Source organism: Lissotriton helveticus, chromosome 4_1 (assembly GCF_964261635.1).
Source record: "Lissotriton helveticus chromosome 4_1, aLisHel1.1, whole genome shotgun sequence".
NCBI lineage: Eukaryota > Metazoa > Chordata > Amphibia > Caudata > Salamandridae > Lissotriton > Lissotriton helveticus.
Genome location: NC_136063.1, coordinates 1,598,877,669 through 1,598,892,191, shown reverse-complemented (window position 1 = coordinate 1,598,892,191; position 14,523 = coordinate 1,598,877,669).

Sequence of the window (14,523 nt, the reverse complement as noted above, 5' to 3'; positions counted from 1 at the left end):
CAGACTTACACTAACTCTATGACTACTACAATTATTTAATTCTCTACATCACTTTCAATCACAAAGCAATGTAAAACAGTAGACAGCATTGCAGACTTACATTCCCTCTACTCTATGTTTTGATTGGCTGCTTCAATTAGCTTATAAAAAGAAATAGTTTTTCTGAACTCATTCAAAGTGCACTTATTTCTCCATGACGTCCAGTCTTATGGTTAGAAGTTATGTCTCTGAACTACACTTATCCTCAAGGCCAAATTGTGTAGGAGCCATTAGAACTTCTTGAAATTCCACAGAGCACATCCCGAGATTGTTTCCCTAAAATTTTGGTTTTAAAAACACCAGGTAAGAGTTTTTAAGGTCATACGGCAATTTTTTTTTGAAAATTAAAACAGAATCGTTGCAGAATGACCAGCCATTTCTAGACTTTAAATAAGCTGTGTAATGTCCTGATGTTATTGAAGGGCCGTCATGATATATAATTGCTGCAGTTACAAAAGTCCTTCCTGATATTGACAACTGCGAAGCTACAAAATTTTTAATTAAAGTTGTCAATTTTGTTCCATCAGGCCTACATCGTTGGAACATTAAAATGACATACTGGCCATATGTTCGTATAAATAATGTGGACATCATTTCAGATTTACATTGGCTACACTCCATGTTGTGATCAGCTGCTTTTACTAGCTTATTAAAGGAGACTGATTTACTGTCTGGCAAAGTTAAATATATAAATCTTTCTGAGTCTACACTAGTAGTACTTGATACCATACAGTTCTCGCAGTCATGCTGCCATTGATAAGAAAGCCCAAACAGCTGATCTACACCTACACCTTCAGCATGCAATACATCAAGCATATACATTAAAAACTCCTGACAATCTTGCTGAATATTTTGAGAGAATTGTGTTTGGTCTGAGCATCTGTCTAACAGATTTCGAATTTCAGACACACTTTCTATGTTTGTTCTATCAGTGCTACATTTCTCTAACACAGAATTTAACAAACTGCAAAATCTTTGATCAGAATTGACCACAATCTCTTCTTTTACATTTTCTAGAGAAAACAAAACATTAACCACAACATTAGCATAGCAGTTGACACCAGAACTGTTTTCAAATTGAAAACCAACAACATCTTCAACAGAATCCTTTTTGTTTCTGCTTGTAATTTTAGGTTCATCGACTTTTCGTCTTTTTGCTACAACCTCCCCAGTATTGGTCACATTTCTTCGTTTCCGGCCTACCACACGTTTCTCAAACAAAGGATACTGAGGCAAATGTGGCGCATACTCTCTTCTTAACCTATTGTATTCCTTAACACAATCTAGATCCGCACAAATGTTTGTGACATCACACTCAATCAAGTACAATCCCGATAAAGTTCTAACTCGTGACAATGCCACATATGCCATACCCTCCTTGAACACAGAACTGCCAATATTCACCAATGCACAGTCTACACTTAAACCTTGCGATTTATGGATTGTCACCGCATATGCCAAGCAAACAGGAAACTGCTTACGGCGAACATATAAGTCTTTTACAAGCAAAAACCTAGCAGAGCAACGACCAATTAGCTGTACTTCCTCAATGCCATCAAATTAAATTTTTAAAAATTCAATTCCATCTCTATTTCTGTATTTTACAAAATCAACAACATTACCCATTGATCCATTTACCAGACCTCTTTCAACATGTAAATTCCTTCTTAAAATTATACGGCAGTTCAAGCACACATTCAGAGTCTTTTCAAAACCTGCAGTTTTAGATATACTCTTCTCTAATGAATCCAATTTTGTTTTCAGATTCTCAGACAAAATAATTGTTGATCCCATATGCTCTACTCTGTCAATAGCTTCCAGTTTCACAATCTCTTGCTTTTCTAAATGCAACATTTTGTTGTTGAATTTGGCACATTCTGCAAGAGTTGGCATCAAACATATTCCAGATTTCTTATCAGTAATTTTCTGAAAAATATTCTCAGGCACAACATCTTGTTCTGGATATAAATTTGACAGTAATCGTGCATGTAAAGCTTCTTTCCCATGCTCGGTCACTTTTCCAATTCTAACATCTTGTAGAATAGTCTTGTAAACTTCATCCTTCGCCTGACGCATATTTTCATGCAGTTCAGCATAATTGAAGTTTAACCATATATTGACGTTGCCAATGCTGCCTAGGCACTTCCTGGTATCTTCATGCGTGAGCATTTTGAACACAGGTTGCCCTTTCACTGGTGTCAGCTGCAAAAGATCTCCGAAAACAGTGATGTGTTTGCCACCAAATAACACATCATACTCTGTTTTGAGAACTTCTTGCATTCTCAAATGCACAAAGGCAAGCATGACATTGGAAACCATGCTTACTTCGTCAATGATAAGAAGTTTCATTTTCCTCAAGATTCTTGAAACTTCAAAACAAGCATCTCCAGATAGCTTGTGATATTGTAATTTGTTGTCATGCTCCACTGGCAGCATCAGTAAACGATGTAAAGTAATCCCTTTAATGTTATGTGCTGCCAGTCCAGTTGGAGCGGTGACAACACAAGACAGCGATGACTCTGTCCTTTCCTGCAAATAGCATGAAATTGCTTTAATGAGGAAACTTTTTCCAGTTCCCGCTTCTCCACTCACGTACAGTCGGACAGGCTTCAACGACGTACATGAGCACTCTTTCTTGTCATGACTTAATCCATGATCAATTTGCATGGTAACTTCGTCATATATTTTCCTCAGCTCAACGTTGAGTTGTCTTTCCAACTCTTCTAAGTTAACCGCATCCTCCTGAGCATGTGCCATGGCTCTTTCCACTTCATTCATGGCAGTGGCAGCTTCATTTTCGATAACAGGTCCTCCTAGTGGATCCTGACTCAATGAAGCAGAACTCTGACTGTCCTGAGAACTGTCTCTGGCAATCTCGGCTGCAATCGTTGCTTCCTGCTCAATTTCCGCATTCAACATTTCTACATATTTGGGAAAAGCAGGACATTCTATGGTCTCCTTGGCGGCATTGAAAGAGTCTTCGTAACAGAGGAAATCTCCAAGCAGTTCCTCTTCTGCACGCCAAGGCTTGAAAAGTTGCAAAAGTGCTAAATAGAAAAACTCCTTTTTTTCAGGAGATTCGCCACTCAATTTTCGATGGTTTACCAAGTGGCATTTTCTTTGCTTGACCAGACATCCCTCACTTCCTATTACAGCATACACTCCTTTCTCAGTATCTTCTTTGATGTTCCTCTTGAATATGTAATTTTGAAGAACCTCATACAGACAAACATTGTCGAGGTGACTTCTTCTATTTGGATAATATGTATCCAACATGTTGGTCTTCAAAATGTCGGTACTGTTTGGCTCCTTTTCCGCCAAATACTCAATTTCCCGCACAGGTTTCAGAACTCGATTACGCGTTGCAGCAAGACCAAGACTCGCCCAAACGATACTCCTGGACTTGGCATAGAGACTTGCTGAAGACAACCGGTCAGAGCATTCGTAAGCTCCAATTTCTCGATGCGACAACATCTTCAGACTGAAACTGTACAACTTCTTGCTGAGGCTCTTTTCATGGGAAATGTCCTCCCACATATCCTTCAATTCTGTCTTCTCTTTTTTGGTGATGTAAGACGTCACATACCGAGCCACAGCCATACAGTTATCAGCCACAAACTGTATATCCATGTTAGCATTCCACATGGACAAAATCACCGGGTTGTAGTCGTTGATGTACTTGGACTCTTCGTTCCTCTTCAAATTGTATGTGTTTTTAGGTGATTTCTTCATGACATTATGTCGCAGCGAAGACATCAAACTGTTTACTCTTCCTTTAGAAATCATCGGTCGTGGAAAGCCGAAACGACATTTGGTGTAGAACTTGTCCTTATTTTGGAATTTACGACGACAGTACTTTCCACATCGATGGCTTTGGAAACGCAGAACTTTTTCTCTTAGGCTTTTCTTCTCCTTTGCGTTTGGAACAGCACACGTAGAATACTGTTGGATGAAACTCATCACTGAGTCTTCTGGATCCGTTCCAAATTTAGGTGCATCCTTGATCCACAGCAACATATGTATATGAGGAGCACCTCTTGCTTGGTACTCCTTTCTCCAGAAGAAATCCAACACCTCTCCAAGAGGTGGATTCTTCTTATTCATGATGAAAGACATCATAGCTTCAAATCTATGATTGAAGTACCTACATACATTGACTGGATCCAAAGAGCACAGTTCTCCGGGTGTCTTGAATTCGATGTTATCTACGTTAGCATTTGCCTCTCGTAGAAATTCAAGTAAGTCTTCCCAGCCATACTCGGCACAGCTCAGAGTGAGGAACCATGTGGGAGTACCTAAGTTCCTCAGCATACATTTTAAATCACCATGACGACGGTACCAGTACTCATTAGTACCACGCTGACACGCCATGAGATTAATCAGGTGAGAATCCAAAATACTGTCTTGGACATTGACTTTATCCATAAAGTCACTTGCCGAGATGCTTTGCATGTGTATACCACTTTTCAAGATGTGGTTCACTGCATATGACAGTCCAGACAGATCGCTTTCAAACAGGAGATGAAACAAATAAGGAATGCATTGTCGAAACCTAGCATCTCCTGCATACAATCGCAAAGTCCGGTATTCAGAAGCAGGAATTTGATGAGGTCGCTCATCATATCTTCCTCCCTGACCTGTTGGAAAAAGCTGTGGGAAACACCGAGCTTCCAAACTTTCCTCCCAAACACTAATGGGACTCCCTTTGGCTTGTTTCATTTGAAACAACTCAATAGCATTCCCCATGACTTCCTTGGAATGCAAAGGATGAACACTATAATGTTCATATATTTCTTCACTAGTAGAGGGTTCTACTTTCTCAATTTGACCAGCACACAAATCGCTATCCTCTTCCTCACTTACTTCCTCTTCTGCAACATATACATTCTTATAGTATTTATTATTTTTTTTCAAATACAATGTTGCCTTTTTAACTTTCCTAACATCTACTAAATCTTGCCATATTTTCTTATTCTTTGTCGGAACCCCATTAACTAAGATAACCAGAGGTTCCTCTTCCACTTTTTCTACTCCAATTGTGTTAATGTTTTTCTTCAAATCTAGAGGCAAATAAACAACTCTTCCCTTTAATCCTCTCTGTAAATCTGATGGAGGCAATTTCCCTGTCTTTGGCTCCATTCTTACAATAGCCTGAAAGGGATGGATACTTTGAATCAAAATAGATTCATAAGTATTTAAATCCTTCAATTCAGAAGGAATCTCAACCAATTCCAGATTATTATGAACTGCTCTAGCAGGCATCTGGTTTTGATTTAATTTGCAACAACAATAAGTACACACACGTTGATCCAATCCCAAATCAAAACAATTTTCTACCATCAAGTATGTTGCAAAATCCTTCCATTCACTATTATTTTCCCTTTCACTTTTTGCATATAAATCCACTAACTTAGTCTGATTCTTATAATAAGTGCGTCGACAACACACACAAGTGAAATTTGGCCTCTCACTTGATTTGACCTGAAATGTGACAATTTCCCTCTGGAAATTATCTGTACTGGAAACCTGTACACTATCTTCCACATTACCCGCTTCTTCTTGGTCAATTTCAACATTCTCCTCTTTACTTCCAAAGTAACAAAACTCAATTTCTTCACATATATTCTTCACATCTATTTCAGAACCATGCAAAAGAGCAGCGCATAATTGTTTAAGCATAATTGCTGGACTCTTAGCATAATACAACATTCTAACTAATTTCCTCACTTTATTATGATGCACTGCTAGCATCCTGAAATGATGAAAAACACTCTGGCATACTCTCCTGGAAAGACAAGCCAGTGAATGACCATGCAAACCTGTCACTTCTCTCACTCTGCAAGGATCTAATTCTTGCAACAACCTTATTTTCTGCTTCAAACTTTTCTTATTAAATGACCGTACAAAATCACAAAGCAAATTGATAGAATCCTGTTGCACACTACAAATACTACTACACTTCCAGGTGTACACAGGACCCTTAGCACGTCTTCCTAAAACCTCATTACCTAACACCTCTTCTGTCTCTGTTGTCACAAGTTTTTCTTTTTCAACTGGACAACCATCTTTCACTTCATAAGCACGACCACTGGTGTCAACTGCATGCACCAAATCATTATCCTGGAAATAACTCTCCTCATTAAAAAATGCCTCACAGCTTGAACTATGCATCCATTCTCCAGAAAAAACTTCACAAAAATTACTACGATTAACTATTCTCTTCCATCTACTATTTCTTTTGAAATCATAAATTGCCTTGTTTAGCTTCCTAATTCTATTGATTATCAAAATAAATAACTTACGTTTAATTTCAAATGCCTGATCAATAACTTTCTCAACTTTTTTTTTTCTCTTATAAAAAACCACTTTCTGTTGACCTTTCGTAATATTTTTTAACAAATTGCCAATTATCCTGTTGCTGGACATTCGTTTACGAATGTCCCTAAACTGTTGTTTCCTTCTACTATCATGCACAGAGTTATCTCTTGCTCTAACAGTAACATTTTTGATTGGCCTTTCCTTTCCATTTGAATTGCTTCTCTTTTTATGGACTGAAACATTTTCTGTAGTAATATTTTTTTTACTACACATATTTCTTATGAATGTTTTTGTACTCTTACCCGGTGCTTTCTTCGTGACTTGACAAATCTTTTTGTTAGAGGACTGCTGCTTCTTTTGATTCACCTGCTGTCTTTGACGTTTTGCAGCCTTTCTCTCTCTTTCTTTCGTTGGCATGGTGAAATGTTGAAATGATCTGCAGTTGAATGTGTGGTAAAATATATTAAAAAATGTTATTAACCACTATTACCAAACAGTAAATCAATAACAGTGATCAAAAACTTAACACACTACTTGACATTTTAAATAGAAGATTTTTTAGTCCTTGGCAAATTTACAATACAGAAATAGCAGAAAAGAAATGGAATTTATATTCATGTTACCTGTGCTATTTTATATGTGAATCTGATCTAATTTTAGGAGCATATTTTAATATTTTATTGAAGACACTACACATAACCTGTTTTTGAAGGTGTCTTTATTTTTAAATTAATCGGTTTACACTTTTACTTTTTATTTATTATAAATTTTAAAAATAAATGTTTATAGTTCCATAGGCTCAAGCAGGTCAGCTTCCCACCCTATGTCATATAATTCGGACAAATCTGCATCCTCATCACGCTCTTCTTCATCCTCAGGATTTAAATCATCCAAGGGATCAACATCCACTGATGTTTCAATTATAAGTTTAATGATGAGGTCAAAATCAACTGATTGCAGATTGTCGATCATGTTGATGTTGTCTTTATCTTTAAAGAAAGATAACAACAATGAGATGTTGCAGAGTAAGAGACAAATCTCAGAGATTATAATAGTAAAATTGTTTAACAAGAGTAACATTTTGCAGCTATTATTTAGCCATGTCCAGCGATGCTGAGCAGGTGAAGCCTATGTCTAATTTTTCAGTGAACAGGACTCATCTCTTCTTAACCTTGGATAAGCCTCACCAACTCTGTGTCCCCTGCACATACTTAAATGTAAAGGGGCAGATTTATGTTAAATGGCACATCCCCAGGCATGCACCAGTTAACGTGCACCGCTGCTCTGCCACCCATGGTGTGCCGTATTTACAATCAGATAGGAGAAAGCTGCGTCAAAACCCTGCGCCTGCTTTAAGCAGGCATAGGTCTTGACGCAACATTGTGGAGATGGGGCACCCCTGAGCCTTGCTTGAGCTGCATCGCACTTGCGATACAACTCCAGCAATCACTACCTTTACAGCACAGATACGTCACGCATCTGTGCCATTTTTGCCCCATGATGCCCCGCATTGTAAATGCAGCACACCATGGGTGGCGGAACAGCGGCGCAGGATGACTGGCACATCCCTGGTGATGCGCCAGTCATCATAAATCTATCCCTAAGCTTCTTATCTTGTTACAGATGAACCGCCATATGTACCATCAAACTATTTTGCATTTCCTAAATAGCGAATTTTAAGGAATAAATAGCAATTCTTTACCATTCCTAATTTGCAATGAGCAAATTGCTAATTGCAAGTTACCCATTCATTTCCATGGGCTAGGAGGCTCATAGGAATGAAGGTTTAATTTGCGATTAGCAATTAGCTCATCACAAATTAGGAATTTTTCCAAGGGTGCAGGGGTGTCTCAAGAACACCCTGCTGCACCCCTGAAAAAGAAATTTGGGGGCATATGGCACACATACATGCCCTAAGGGCATGTATTGGCGTCATATGGCACCTTTTGTTTTTTGGAAAAAAAGCTTTTTGAAAAGAATTCACAAATTACCACCAACTAGAAGTTGGTGGTAGTTTCCAAATCCTTAATGTCATTTTTTACATATTTTTTGTTTGATACATTGCATTTAAGTAATCGCAAAATTTGCAAATCCTTCAGTGCAATCGCAAAATAAGGAATAGCAAATTTTGCTATTCCTTATTTTGCATCAAACTTGTTTGATACATACCATTTGTCTAATTAGCATTCGCAAAGGCCGAAATTCGCAGAATTTTGATCTTTGCGAATGCTAATTAGCTTGATACATATGGCCCCAAGTGAGGCCTGTCTTGCAACATGGTGCATCTTTTGCATCACTGCTGCATCGGTTTCATGTGGTACGTTTTTTTTACACCATGACATATCTGCCTAAATGCATCAATTTGTAATTTTGTCGCCTCATAGCAAATCTTTTGCACCGCCGCTGCATCATAAAAGTGACGCACAGTGGCGCAAAAGAGGCATACACCTATCATAAATCTGTCCCTAGCATTTTAAATGATTAATCCAGGATGACGATAAGGTGTGGCCTATCCAAAGGTTTGTTTAAGGTGAGGCCTACTCAGGATTGCAGATTAAACTTACGCTTGATGAAGAATACAGAGGAGATAATACATGTAAAGGCCTACCAATGAAGTAAGTGATGTGCACTTTATTTCGCCAGTCATCATAAATGTATCCCTAAGCTTCTTATCTTGTTACAGATGAACCACCATATGTACCATCAAACTATTTTGCATTTCCTAAATAGCGAATTTTAAGGAATAAATAGCAATTCTTTACCATTCCTAATTTGCAATGAGCAAATTGCTAATTGCAAATTACCCATTCATTTCCATGGGCTAGGAGGCTCATAGGAATGAAGGTGCAATTTGCGATTAGCAATTAGCTCATCGCAAATTAGGAATTTTTTCAAGGGTGCAGGGGTATCTCAAGAACACCCTGCTGCACCCCTGAAAAAGAAATTTGGGGGCATATGGCGCACATACATGCCCTAAGGACATGTATTGGCGTCATATGGCACCTTTTGTTTTTTGGAAAAAAATGCTTTTTGAAAAGAATTCGCAAATTACCACAAACTAGAAGTTGGTGGTAGTTTCCAAATCCTTAATGTTATTTTTTACATATTTTTTGTTTGATACATTGCATTTAAGGAATCGCAAAATTTGCAAATCCTTCAGTGCAATCGCAAAATAAGGAATAGCAAATTTTGAATTAAGGACATTTTAAGTCATTTCCACATGTGCAGTGTTTTCAAATTATGATTTGAAAATCGTTTTTGGGGAAAAGGAATGGTTTGCAAATTTATGACAAGGACATAATGGTGTATGCTTCTCTATAAGGCATTTCACTGTCTCTGATGTCATTTTTCCCATATTACATTATAAGACCTTTCCCCATGGAGCACATTCCTTGTAAATATGCTCCCACCTGTGCATGGTGAATTTAGATTTTGACTGTTTGAGTCACATAGCCAAGTTAAAAGTGACCCAAAAAAATTGCAAACGCTTTCAAAAAACACATTCATGTGTCTTAAGGACATTTTAAGTCATTTCCCCGTGGACAGTGTTTTGTAAGTGGCGCAAAAGAGGCATACACCTATCATAAATCTGTCCCTAGCATTTTAAATGATTAATTCAGGATGACGATAAGGTGTGGCCTATCCAGAGGTTTGTTTAAGGTGAGGCCTACTCAGGATTGCAGATTAAAGTTACGCTTGATGAAGAATACAGAGGACATAATACATGTAAAGCTCTACCAATGAAGTAAGTAATGTCCACTTCATTGCGCCAGTCATCATAAATGTATCCCTAAGCTTCTTATCTTGTTAGACATCAACCGCCATATGTATCATATAACTATTTTGCATTTCCAAAATAGCGAATTTTAAGGAATAAATAGCGATTCTTTACCATTCCTAATTTGCGATGAGCAAATTACTAATTGCAAATTACCCATTCATTTCCATGGGCCAGGATGCCCATATGAATAAAGGTGCAATTTGCGATTAGCAATTAGCTCATCGCAAATTAGGAATTTTCCAAAGGTGCAGGGGTGTCTCAAGAACACCCTGCTGCACCCCTGAAAAATAAATTTGGGGGCATATGGCGCACATAAATTTTAACAACATTCCATTACCTCAAAAACGATTTTCAATTCATAATTTGAAAACACTGCCCACAGGGAAATTACTTAAAATGTCCTTAAGACACATGAAAGTGTTTTTTGAAAGCCTTTGCAAGTTTTTGGGTCACTTTTAACATGGCTATGTAACTCAAACAGTCAAAATCTAAATTTACCATGCACAGGTGGGAGCATATTTACAAGGAATGTGCTCCACGGGGAAAGGTCTTTTAATGTAATATGTGAAAAATGACATCAGAGACACTGAAATGCCTTATAAAGAAGCATACACCATTATGTCCTTGTCATAAATTTACAAACCATTCCTTTTCCCCAAAAACGATTTTCAAATAATAATTGGAAAACACTGCACATGAGGAAATGACTTAAAATGTCCTTAAGACACATGAAAGTGTTTTTTGATTGCCTTTCCAGCATGGTTGGGTCACTTTTAACATGGCTATGTAACACAAACATTTAAAATCTAAATTTGCCATGCACAGGTGGGAGCATATTTACAAGCAATTTGCGCCACAGAGAAAGGTCTTACATTAAAATGGGAAAAATAACATCAGGGACAGTCAATTGCCTTATAAAGAAGCATACACCATTATGTCCTTGTCATAAATTTAAAAACAATTCCTTTTCCCCAAAAACGATTTTCAAATCATAATTTCAAAACACTGCACATGGGAAAATGACTTAAAATGTCCTTAAGACACATAAAAGCGTTTTTTGATTGCCTTTGCAGCATGTTTGTATCACTTTTAACATGGCTATGTAACACAAACATTCAAAACTCAAATTTTCCATGCACAGATGGGAGCATATTTACAAGCAATTTGCGCCACATAATTCATAATTTTCTCCTTAAAGCACACTATTCTCTATCTAAATTAAAGAAATATTTTCTCACCTTAGCAAATACTTTGAGTTTGAAAACAGTCTCAGAAACACACCAATTTGTCTTCAGCAGAGCAAAAGGTATGCACTCCAGAGTCTGCAGCTATCAAAAGCACAGAAATGCTGTAATTCTTCACACATATCTCTCATGTCACCCAATCAAAACTCTTCCCTCACTTTTTTTCAAATGAAAACCCTTCCCCCCTCTGCCATTTCATGCCTTTTCTGCATGGCAACCACTTCTTGGAAGACCTCTGGTGTTTGCAAGTTCACACAACAATGTTGCAATTGAACTCTGAACTCTCAGTGCACCTGCGTATCCACTGCAATCTTTCATTTAATGATTTTTTATTGACCATTCAAAATACATCTTTCAAATAACTCATCCATGCACCCTAACTTTCTGTTTTCAGCAATCAAAATCCACCAATCACTGTTACTGCTTCATGAACACAGAAACTCCACAGTTTTTTTCATTTTAAACTCTCATTTTTTCAACTGCCATTTCATTGCCACACTTCATCTGACTGCAGGAGAACCTTCTCTCACCATGTTTTCTGTCTGGATTGTTGGACATAGTTATATCCACTGGGCTCACAGGTATGCTGAGAACAGAAAATTACCTAACCTCAATTTACAAGATGTGGAAATTAAGTGGTTTGGCCACAGAGGATTAAAATGTCACCAATTGATACCATTGGTGAAAACCTTTATGCATTTGCCCAAACCTGACCTGTTAATTGTGCACTGTGGAGGTAATGATTTGGGCACTTTGACTGGGGTAGGTCTGGAAATGCTTTTAAAGGACACCTTTGAGCAATTGATGGCACTTTTTCCTCAGACTGCCTTGGTATATTCAAATATATGCCAAAGACAGAAATGGAGGTGCTCAAACCAATTTTGTCCACAAATTGAGAAGTCGAGGAAGCATGTAAACAAATCTGTTTCAGCTTACATGAGAGACCATGGAATGGGCTCCATGTACAACAATAACTTGCGTTACTACATGCAAGATATCTACAGAGGAGATGGAGTTCACTTCTCAGATGAGGGCAACAGAATTTTCACTCTGAATTTAAGACTGTGCATTGGTACCTACTTATAAGTACCTAAATGTACCATAAACCCAAAAGCTCTTCTCAGAGCTACCCTACATCTGATCACTCACAATTATTATTTTACTCTAACTTTTTTCACTAATTTTCAACAAAGTACGCTCCCCGGGGCGCTACCCGGTACGCGAACCGGGAGCTAACCTCGCGAAATTTTTAAAAAAAATGTTTTTTTTTCGCACATATAAGCCTCCTCAGCCACCCTCACAAAACCTAGGGGGTCAAGATAAGTCTACCGTGCCCCCTTCTACCCATTCTGAACATTATTTTCCCTCCATTTTGTATCTTAATTCGACCGAAACACAAAATGGTGGACTCCCGTAACGCTTAAGGTTCGCGAACCGGAGCGCGTAACGGTTCGCGTACCGGGTCGCTCCCTGGGAAGCGCACCATCAAAAAAGGTGGGAAAGTAGTTTACAGAAAAGCCACTGGAGACAATTTCACCAAATATAGATTAGCTCATACTACATACCAATCCCTACCATTTTCACAAATTTTGATTGGAATTCCATTTAGCCATTTAGCCTGTAGACCTCTCTAAATACCCTGAGGTAAATTACTTCTCAAAACACATCTGAAGTGTTGGAATTGACAACCAATTAAAATGTTACTTTCATTTTCTACTTTTTTTACCTGACATTTGATTGGTTATGTACCTGAATATATATAAAAGAAGAGAATGAAACACAGCCATTTTGACTACTACTTCCTGGTGTACATTTCAATTGGATTTTCACTAATCACTTCAACTTCTTTCTAAAGGTAAGTTGTTATTTTAAAAACTGAACTATATTGTGCACTATCAGTTAATATGGTAAACTTTTTCTGATAGTTATATACTATCCCTCTGTAGTAGTTATAGATTTAGATAGACTTCTCAGTTATAGTTATGGATGGAGTTAGGCTTCTCTTTTATAATTATGAATTTACTTACGTTAAATCACATACACTTTTTTATATTCCTACTTCCACTCTGATACTATACACTGCCCAAAGATAAATTCTCTGTTAAAAAATGCCTATCTAAAATTAATCCCAACAGTGCCCTATCTCTACTAATATATATATTTTTTATCCAAATTTCAGGCAACATGGAAGGCGAACAGAAAGTTTCATTTCAAATTGTCCTGCAAGAGAGCAGCCAAGAATTAAATGATCCAAATTATATAGAATTTATGGATGAAACTTGGGACCAAGAACTACTGCAATGTGTGCAAGCAGTGGATGACCTCCTTCAAAATGAGGACATTTTACACCCTCATAGATTACAAGCTATGTTCAATGAAAATGACGACATTTCAGACAGTGAAATGTTAGAAATGTTATTAAATTTTGAAACACAATCACAATAATAAATAATTGCTTAAAAAATAAAAAAAATAAAAAATAATCAACAAAACCAACAATCAATTAACATACAGTATTTGAAAAGTCTATCATTCATTTTTCATTGCAGTACGCTGCCCAGAACGCTTCCCGGTTCGCGGACCGGGCGCTACCCATGCAAAAAAACAAACAAAATTTTTTTTTTTTTTGCCCCGCGGGGCCCTTTTAAAACCTCCACATTAAACCTAGGGGGTCAGGGAGGATCTAGTATGCCCCCTTATGGTTATTTCCCCCTTTGTTTTGGCCTCCTCTTGTCTCTCAATCCTACCGAGAGACAAGATGGCGGCCGCTCCGGACTGTTTAGAATGTTGACAGACACCGGAGAACCAATCAGCTTCGCTACGCGAAGTTCCGGTACGCGTAAGGTCCGCGAACCGGGGCGCTGCCCTGTGCGCTGTTACAGATATATATCTTTTTTTAAACGTTAATTTCTCAAAATCCACTGGAGCACATATATTGAGACCTACAAAAGGCACATCGGGCTACCAGTCTCTACAATTTTGCCAAGTTTCGTGCAAATCCATTCAGCCGTTCGGGCTAAAAGTGAGGCCAACCGCCCTATGGAAAACTCAATGTTAAAAACACGTTTTGGGACCCCCCTTTTTTCTCGACCCCCCCTGGACGAACCCCCCCCAAATTTCCAGGGGCTGCTCAGAAACAAA